Below are 7,777 nucleotides of genomic sequence, written 5' to 3'. Positions count from 1 at the left end.
AGAGGCCAAGTTGAGAAATACAGAGAATATTTGATACAAAGGAAGGGGCAGATCTGGGTGGGCTGGAGTGGGCAGGCAAGGCCCCATACATGAGTTTGGCCCTCACATCTTTTGGGAATGTACACTGTTATCACTTAACAGTGATGCAAAATAGAAATAAATGAAGTCCATTTCTCTAAAATTTCTGCTTTCTCATGAAGAATGCTTCCTAAGAACTGAAACAGGTTAATTAAGATGCTAAGAAGGCTGGCACAATCTGTGCAGATCAACATCATTCAAGATATCAGTGTAACATGGGTTTATTCCTGTCTGCAAAAGCTGTGTTTATGCCTGTTGGCACTGAGTCCAACAGGACTGAAGGGGAAAAAATGTATTGGTTCAGTTTGTTGCTGCCTTATCACCTGGTGCAACCCAGAGGTTATAGGAGTATGATTATTAATACAGTTCTTCATTATCACTATCAGAGCTTTGGATTTTTATTAAAAATCTGTTAAACATAAATAGGATACACATTGGAAAATTTATAAGGGATGGTTTCCAGACCAGCAGTCCATACACTAGTACCTCAGAATTACCAGAGGGAGCTTTCCATCAATCCTGGAAAAAAATACACGTGTGTTTGTGTGCGCATGTGTTGACATCTTGCTAACTCTAAAGATATCTTGACATAGTAGAAATTTGCCTCTCTTTCAGTCCTAGAGAGAATGAATATTTTTATATACATTGTTTCTGAATATTTTTAATATTTTCTTTTTAAAAAAGATTTTATTTACTTGAAAGAAAGTGCGTGAGCATGAGCAGGGTGAGGGACGGAAGAAGAAGTAGACTCCCTGCTGAGTGGGGAGCCAAACTGGGGCTTGATCCCCTGACCCTGAGATCATGACTGAGCCAAAGGCAGATGCTTAACCCACTGCCACCCAGGCACCCCTGTTTCTGAATATTTTTATTTTTAGATTGCCTTTTATCATTTTTTAAAATCAGGATATCTTAAATTTTATTGGTTTTTAAGAGCTCTTAAAATATTAAGATTTGTCTTCCATTTCTTAGGAATTTGGAGATAGCAAAAATGAAATTATTCTGAGGATTCAGTTTAGGAATTAGCAAATAATAGAATGGAACAGATAGCTTTAAGAGAAAATGGTACCTGGCTGTGAACAGTTGAATTATTGAATTTACCATATCTAAAAAAAGATGACACTTGTAAGATAACCTATGGAAGTGAAGAAAAGTGTGATTTCAAGTGTCAAATACTAGGCAGACCAGTCACTGTTGTGGTCTTGAGAATGGACTTAGTCCTTTTAACATATTATCTTAGGTTGATGTTATCAAACATTCAAATCATGTCACTGTTTCCTATTTGATTTCATTCTCCCTGAGAAACTCCTTCATTTGCTCCCTACATGCCTATAGGGAGAACATGTAGTAGGCAGAGAACTTAATTGTTTGATGTCTCAGCAGTTTTGATTCTCATTACGAATTAATAAGCCGGCATCTTGGTTATACTTTGCATCCTGAGCAAGAATGTGTTGGGTGGCATTTAAAATTGATAGTTGCTTTTGCAGTTATTTCTTATTAGAAAAAACAAATGCCCTTCTGATTCTATACATCAGTCTCAGGAGCTTGGTAAATGAATCCAGACCTGATATGGATTCACTCTGGTTCTTAAATCACTCTGAAAATGTGAAGGTCAGACTTAGGACTTGAACATCACCGCTTTGGGGTTCTTCTTGGGAGATAGCTCTCCACAATTCCTTGTACTGAATGAGCCTTTTGAGTATCATTGAGAATGAGCCTTATGAGATACTTTTGAGTATCAACAAAGATTCATCTTATTAATCCAGAAATCATTTTTGTAGTTTTTTATTTTGTTTAGTGTTTGAGGATACTCAAAGATGTCAAATTATAAACATATAACTGAATTCATATAATTCATAAATGAGTGATTATCTTGCATGTTTAACTTGGTATTCTGTGGATGTTCCATAAATACTTGATAATGCCAAGACATTTATGGCCTCTGCATTTTTTAGTCTTTACAGTGAAACTGACCTTCTCTAAGCAAGAAGGGAAATGGATATGTCAACTTGAGCCTGGAAGTTGGCCCCTGCTTCTTCATGTCTTTTTTCCATTTTCAGGATATCGTGATACTTAATTTCTATGAGTTTAGTTGCTCCAGTAGATTCAAGAGTACAAGACTTGGCATGATGTGTGCAGGAAGCTACAAACAGTTTGCTGGTGTTACAGGCTAAAGTATGAGGCCCCTAATGATGAGAGAAGAAGTCAGAGGGGTCAGAAGCACCAGAGGAGAGAGTCCTCATGAAATATGTTTAAGACACTCCGACTTTAGGGGCGCCTGGGTGGCTCGGTCAGTTAAGTGTCTGCCTTTAGCTCAGGTCATGATCTTGGGATCCTGGGATAGAGTCCTCAGTCGGGCTCCCTGCTCAGCAGGGAGTCTGCTTCTCCCTCTCTCTCTGTTCCCCTCCCCCATGCGCGCTCTCTCTCTCTCTCTCTCAAATAAAATCTAAAGAAAAAAAAAGATTGTTCTGTACACAAGTGGGTCAGAGGACTGACACAATGAGATGTGAATATTTCAGCTCAATCCAGCAGAACCAGAGGGAGGAGGACAGCCAGTCAGGAAGCAGGGGCTATATTTCCGACACTGAAAGATGAGCGTTGGCCCTAGGCCAGAGTGCAGAAGCAGGAAAGGCTTTGAAAAAAATATATATATTTGGAGTGTGGAACGAGTACAAATTATACCTTTTGAAATGTCACTTTGTTATTTAGTTTTTTAAGATTTATTTTAGAGGGCACAAGAGCAGGGGGAGGGGCAGAGGGAGAAAGGATATCAAACAGACTCCTCGCTGACTGTGGAGACCCACACAGGGCTGGATCTCAGGACCCTGAGATCATGACCTGAGCTGAAATCAAGAGTGGGGCACTCAACTGACTGAGCCCCCCAGGTGCCCTTCACTTTGTTATTTTGAGGGTGTTATTTGAGTCATACCATAAGCCCAGATCAATAGGAGTCTAAGTGTATATCACAGCCTTTTTAACATTGTTTAAAATTTCCCACCAAACCCTCAGGTGTGATGTCTGCTTTCAGAGTCGCTCGGAACATTATGGAGCAGCTAAGGTTGGTTTTCAGGCCCTTGGCCTCTCTTTGTCCTTTCCCCCCCCCTTTTCTTAATTATTACTTATGGGAGTAAGTTTATTTTCCAGGTAAACTCTGACACATTTCTCATTACTTGTCTACATCTTTTGTTTTCTTTCAACACTGCTTCCTTAAGACCCCAAATTCCTAGTTCTCTTTTATTGCCAGGTTCCTGATATTGGGAGGAAAAGCTCTGATAATAGTCACATGCAAATTAATCCATATTTCAGTGATTGCCTTTGGGATAAGATCCCAGGATAAGAACGCCAAAAGAGCTAACTTCTGATGGTGAAATTGCAGATTCTGGCAGTTGAGAAGATGGATTTGGGAATAGAGGGATATTCCCCTCAAACATCACCACATCAGCTGTCAACTATTGCCATTTCATCATTCTCACCTCTCACAAAGGGGCTTTGGACCCCGGTTTTCCCACTCATTTTCTTTACACACTGGTGAAAACAGAATATTTGAGTAACTGTTATGAGCCTTTTATTTAGTTCGAGTCCACTAGGGATGGAGTAAGAGTAACTGGCAGGTTCACAGTTAATTGGATAGACAGAAAGCTGGTTAATTCAGAATCCCAAGTGACTCTGTTGAGAAACAAGAGTTAAATTTTATAGCTAAGACAAAATCCAGCACTTAACTGATTAAGGGTCTACTTCTGTTTTCTATATCCCCATTCATCTGCATGGTCCCTGCCTTCAGCCCCTAGGCTCCATTCTACCAGATTCCTTTGCCAATCTTGATTAAGTCAGAGTGATATCCGAAAGGACCTCACCTAACTCTGAAATTAGTCTTATGCTCATAAGCTTGGCTTCCCTGCAGTGAGCAGCTGTCCATCCATCTAGTCTTAGCCTGCTGTGTGAAACCGTGTGGGACAGTCTCTCTGATGGGTTTCATCTCTATTTCTGCTTCGTAATTCAGTTCCCCTGCTGGATTTGGAGGCTTGCCTTGAACTCCAGCCCAACTGACTAGGATCTTGTCAACATGCCTAGCACTTGACAGTCCCTGTAATTTGTCAGCTGGATACTGTTTCCTGGAGTTCCAGCCACTGAAAGGAGTCTTGTTCCAAATTAAATGGACCACCCAAACTCTGAGGCTTCCACCCACCTGACTTTGTGCATTGCCTTTGCCTGGTGGCTCTTGATGTCCAGCAGATGGGATCCTTATTAACATTAGGGATACTTGGAACTCCCACCACCCTTTTGGAGTATGCTGTAAATTACCTTCTATTCCTAGGGGGAAGGCCACTTTAAACCCAGCCAGTGCTCTTTCCTACCACTGGTTCTATTTCCAGCTCCTTGTCCCCACACTTACCCTACATATACCAAGGCTTAGCATGCCTTGCTACCCACAATATAGTACTAATATGTTAAGAATCTTGTTTGTCTAAATTACTTTCACTGACACCAAATTTAGCTTCAACATGATTGAATGTTTCTGCTGAGTTTATATTATATTCAGCAAAGCGTATAAACCTATAGAAATAAAGATTTGGGGGTTTATAGTTCAATGCAATGTATCTGGAAGGCAGCAGTTGACAAACCAATATTATACTGTATTTCTAAAGTTCATATTAGTAATGCAGCCAAGACTGATGAAGCTCTAAAAGACAAGCTGAAGGAGAGAATACGTAGCTGCTCTTGGTATGAGAGGAAGAATGCAGAAACGGGATGCTCACTGTTTAGTTTTTCAAGTTTCTAAGGAGAAAAAAATCTTGGACTTTTTTTGTGGAGTCATTTATGTAGAAAACAATGGTACATAGAAACTTTCTGAGAAGAGTAGAGGGGGGAGAAAGGAAATAATTGGCTATCATAAGCATATTGTTGATCAGAGAAAGTACTCCTTGAAGGTTTAATATAGAGCAGTCCATTAGAGTGGACTAAAGTTATAACACCTGCTCAAAGAATGCTTAATCTCTCCTTAATTAGGTTTTGGCAGTGCCTTAAGCTGAGTCAACAATAAACCAAAGAATATGCCAAGTTTATTTTCAAGTCATGTTCTTCCTATTTAGGTTTGTAATTATGTCTATACTACCTGAGAACTGGGCACCTTACCCTCTTGGGCAATGCCTTTCCTGGCTATGACCCTGCTGCAAAGAATGACCTAAATCTCAAAACAAGTGCCACAAATTTGAGAGGGATAAAATTAAGATGAAGGAATTAAGCTGTAAAATTTTTGACTTGCAGGTATCAAATGGTAAATCGGACTTCTTTGGTAGTCAGTAGATGCTCTACTGACGCTATAAAATCGCTTCGTATAGTTGGTAGCTAATTCCTCCTGTTAAGATCTGCAGAGCTGAGAACTAGAACTCCAGTAAATGGAATCCTGGACAATTAGCTCTTGTTCGTCTGTATAACCCTGCGGTAAAGTGTACTAGACCTAAGCACCGGCCACCACACTGGCATTCTACAGTCGAAAGTGTTGTAGTAAGAGAAATAGGCAGTGAATGTTTACATATCAGTTGGATAATTTTTTTTTTACAGAAAAACAGTGATTTAATTTAAAAATTTTTTCATTGTACTGCAGAGTGTCCTGCCTTGTTATTGACATACAACAAGTAATTGTATATGTGGTATAACTGACGTACAGTGTTAGCTTCAGGTGTACAACATAGTGATTTCACATTTATATGATGCCAAATGATCACCACAATGTCTGGTTATCACTAGTCACCATACAAAGTTAATACAATATTATTAACTATATTCCTCATGCTGTACATTGCATCTCCATGACTTATTTTGTAACTGGAGGTTTGTACTTCTTGATCCTTTGCCCTCATTTTGCACTCCCCAACTCCCCTCTCTTCTGGCCACAATCAGGTATATGTATTTATAAATCTGGGTTTTGCTTTGTTTTATTTTTTAGATTCCACATACTAGTGAAATCATGTGGCATTTGTCTTTCTCTGACTTGATTCCACTTAGCATGATACGTTAAAGGTCTACCCATGTTGTCACAAATGGTAGGATTTCTTTCTTTTTTATGGCTGAGTCGTGTTCCCCTGTGTATATATACGTTACATTTTTATCCATTCATCCAATAATGGACATTTGGGTTGTTTCCATATCTTGGCTATTGTAAATAAAGTTGCAGTGAATGTGAGGGTGCATATATCTTTTTAAATTAGTGTTTTTGTTTTCTTCAAATAGGTACCCAGTAGTGGAATTGCTGGATCCTCTGGTGTTTCTATTTATTTTTTGAGGAATCTTCATATTGTTTTCCACAGTGGCTGCATCCATTTACATTCCCGCCAATAGCGCACGAGTTTCCCTTTCCTCCCCATCCTCACCAACATTTATTATTATTGTTTTTTTAATAATCGCCTTTCTGACAGGTGTAAGGCCATATCTTATTGTGGCTTGGATTTGTGTTTCCCTGTTGATTAGTAATGTTCAGCATTATTTCATGTGCCTTTTGGTTATCTGTATGTCATCTTTGGAAAAAAAATGTGTACTCAGATCCATTTTTTAATCAGTTTTTTGTTTTGTTGGGTTATGTGAATTTTCAAATATATTTTGGATATTATTAGGTTTACAATTTACAGATATTGTCTCCCATCCAGGTGGTTGCCGTTTTTGTTGTTCTTGATGGTTTCCTTTGCTGTGCAGAAGTTTTTTTTTTAGCTTGGTATAGTCCCACTTGTTTATTTTTGCTTCTGTTTTCCTTGCCTTTAGAGACAGATCCAAGAAAAACCACTAAGCTCACAGAGTTTACAGCTTATGTTTTCTTCAAGGAGTTTAATGGTTTCAGGTCATACATTCAAGCCTTTAATCATGAGTGATAGGAATCCAGTCTCATTCGTTTACACATAGCAGTGCAATTTTCCTAACACCATTTATTGAAGAGACGTCCTCTCTCTCGTATATTCTTGGCTTGTCATAAATTAATTGTCATAAATTAATTATGTCATAAATTAATTGACCATATATGCATGGGTCTATTGCTGGGCAATAGACCCTAGTCTGTTGCACTCATCTATGTTCTGCTTTTGTGCCAATGCCATGCTGTTTTGATTACTATAGCTTTATAGTTTAGTTTGAAATCAGCATGATACCTCTTGCTCTGTTCTTATGATTGTTTTGGCTATTCTGGGTATTTTGTGATTTCATACAAATTTTAGAATTATTTTTCTGAAAAGTGCTACCGGAATTTTGATAGGGATTGCATTGGGTCTTTTGATTGCTTTGAATAGTATAGATATTCCATGCTCATAATTCCATCATAAATAATATTGTTAAAGTATCTATTTGTATCTTCAATTTCTTTTATCAATATCTTAAAGTTTTCAATATACAGATCTTTCTTGGGTTAAATTTATTCCTAGGTATTTTATTCTTTTGATGCAATTGTAAATGGGATTGTTTTCTCTATTTCTCTTTCTGATAGTTTATTAGTATATAAAAATGCAACAGATTTTTATTATTATCATTATTATTAGGTATTATTAGGTAAGTTCCATGCCCAATGCGGAGTGTGGAACCCAATGTGGAGCTTGCACTTACGACCCTGAGATCAAGACCTGAGCTGAGATCAAGAGTCAGATGTTCAACTAACTGAGTCACCCAGGCACCCCTGTGTATTAATTTTTTAACAGTAATAAAATATACTTTGTTGACTCAG

This window comes from Eumetopias jubatus, unplaced genomic scaffold (assembly GCF_037043125.1).
Source record: "Eumetopias jubatus isolate StellerSeaLion01/CBP00866 unplaced genomic scaffold, mEumJub1_p1.0 scaffold_16, whole genome shotgun sequence".
NCBI classification, from domain to species: Eukaryota; Metazoa; Chordata; class Mammalia; order Carnivora; family Otariidae; genus Eumetopias; species Eumetopias jubatus.
The sequence above is the reverse complement of the archived record's forward strand: the minus strand, read 5'-3'. Positions refer to the sequence as shown.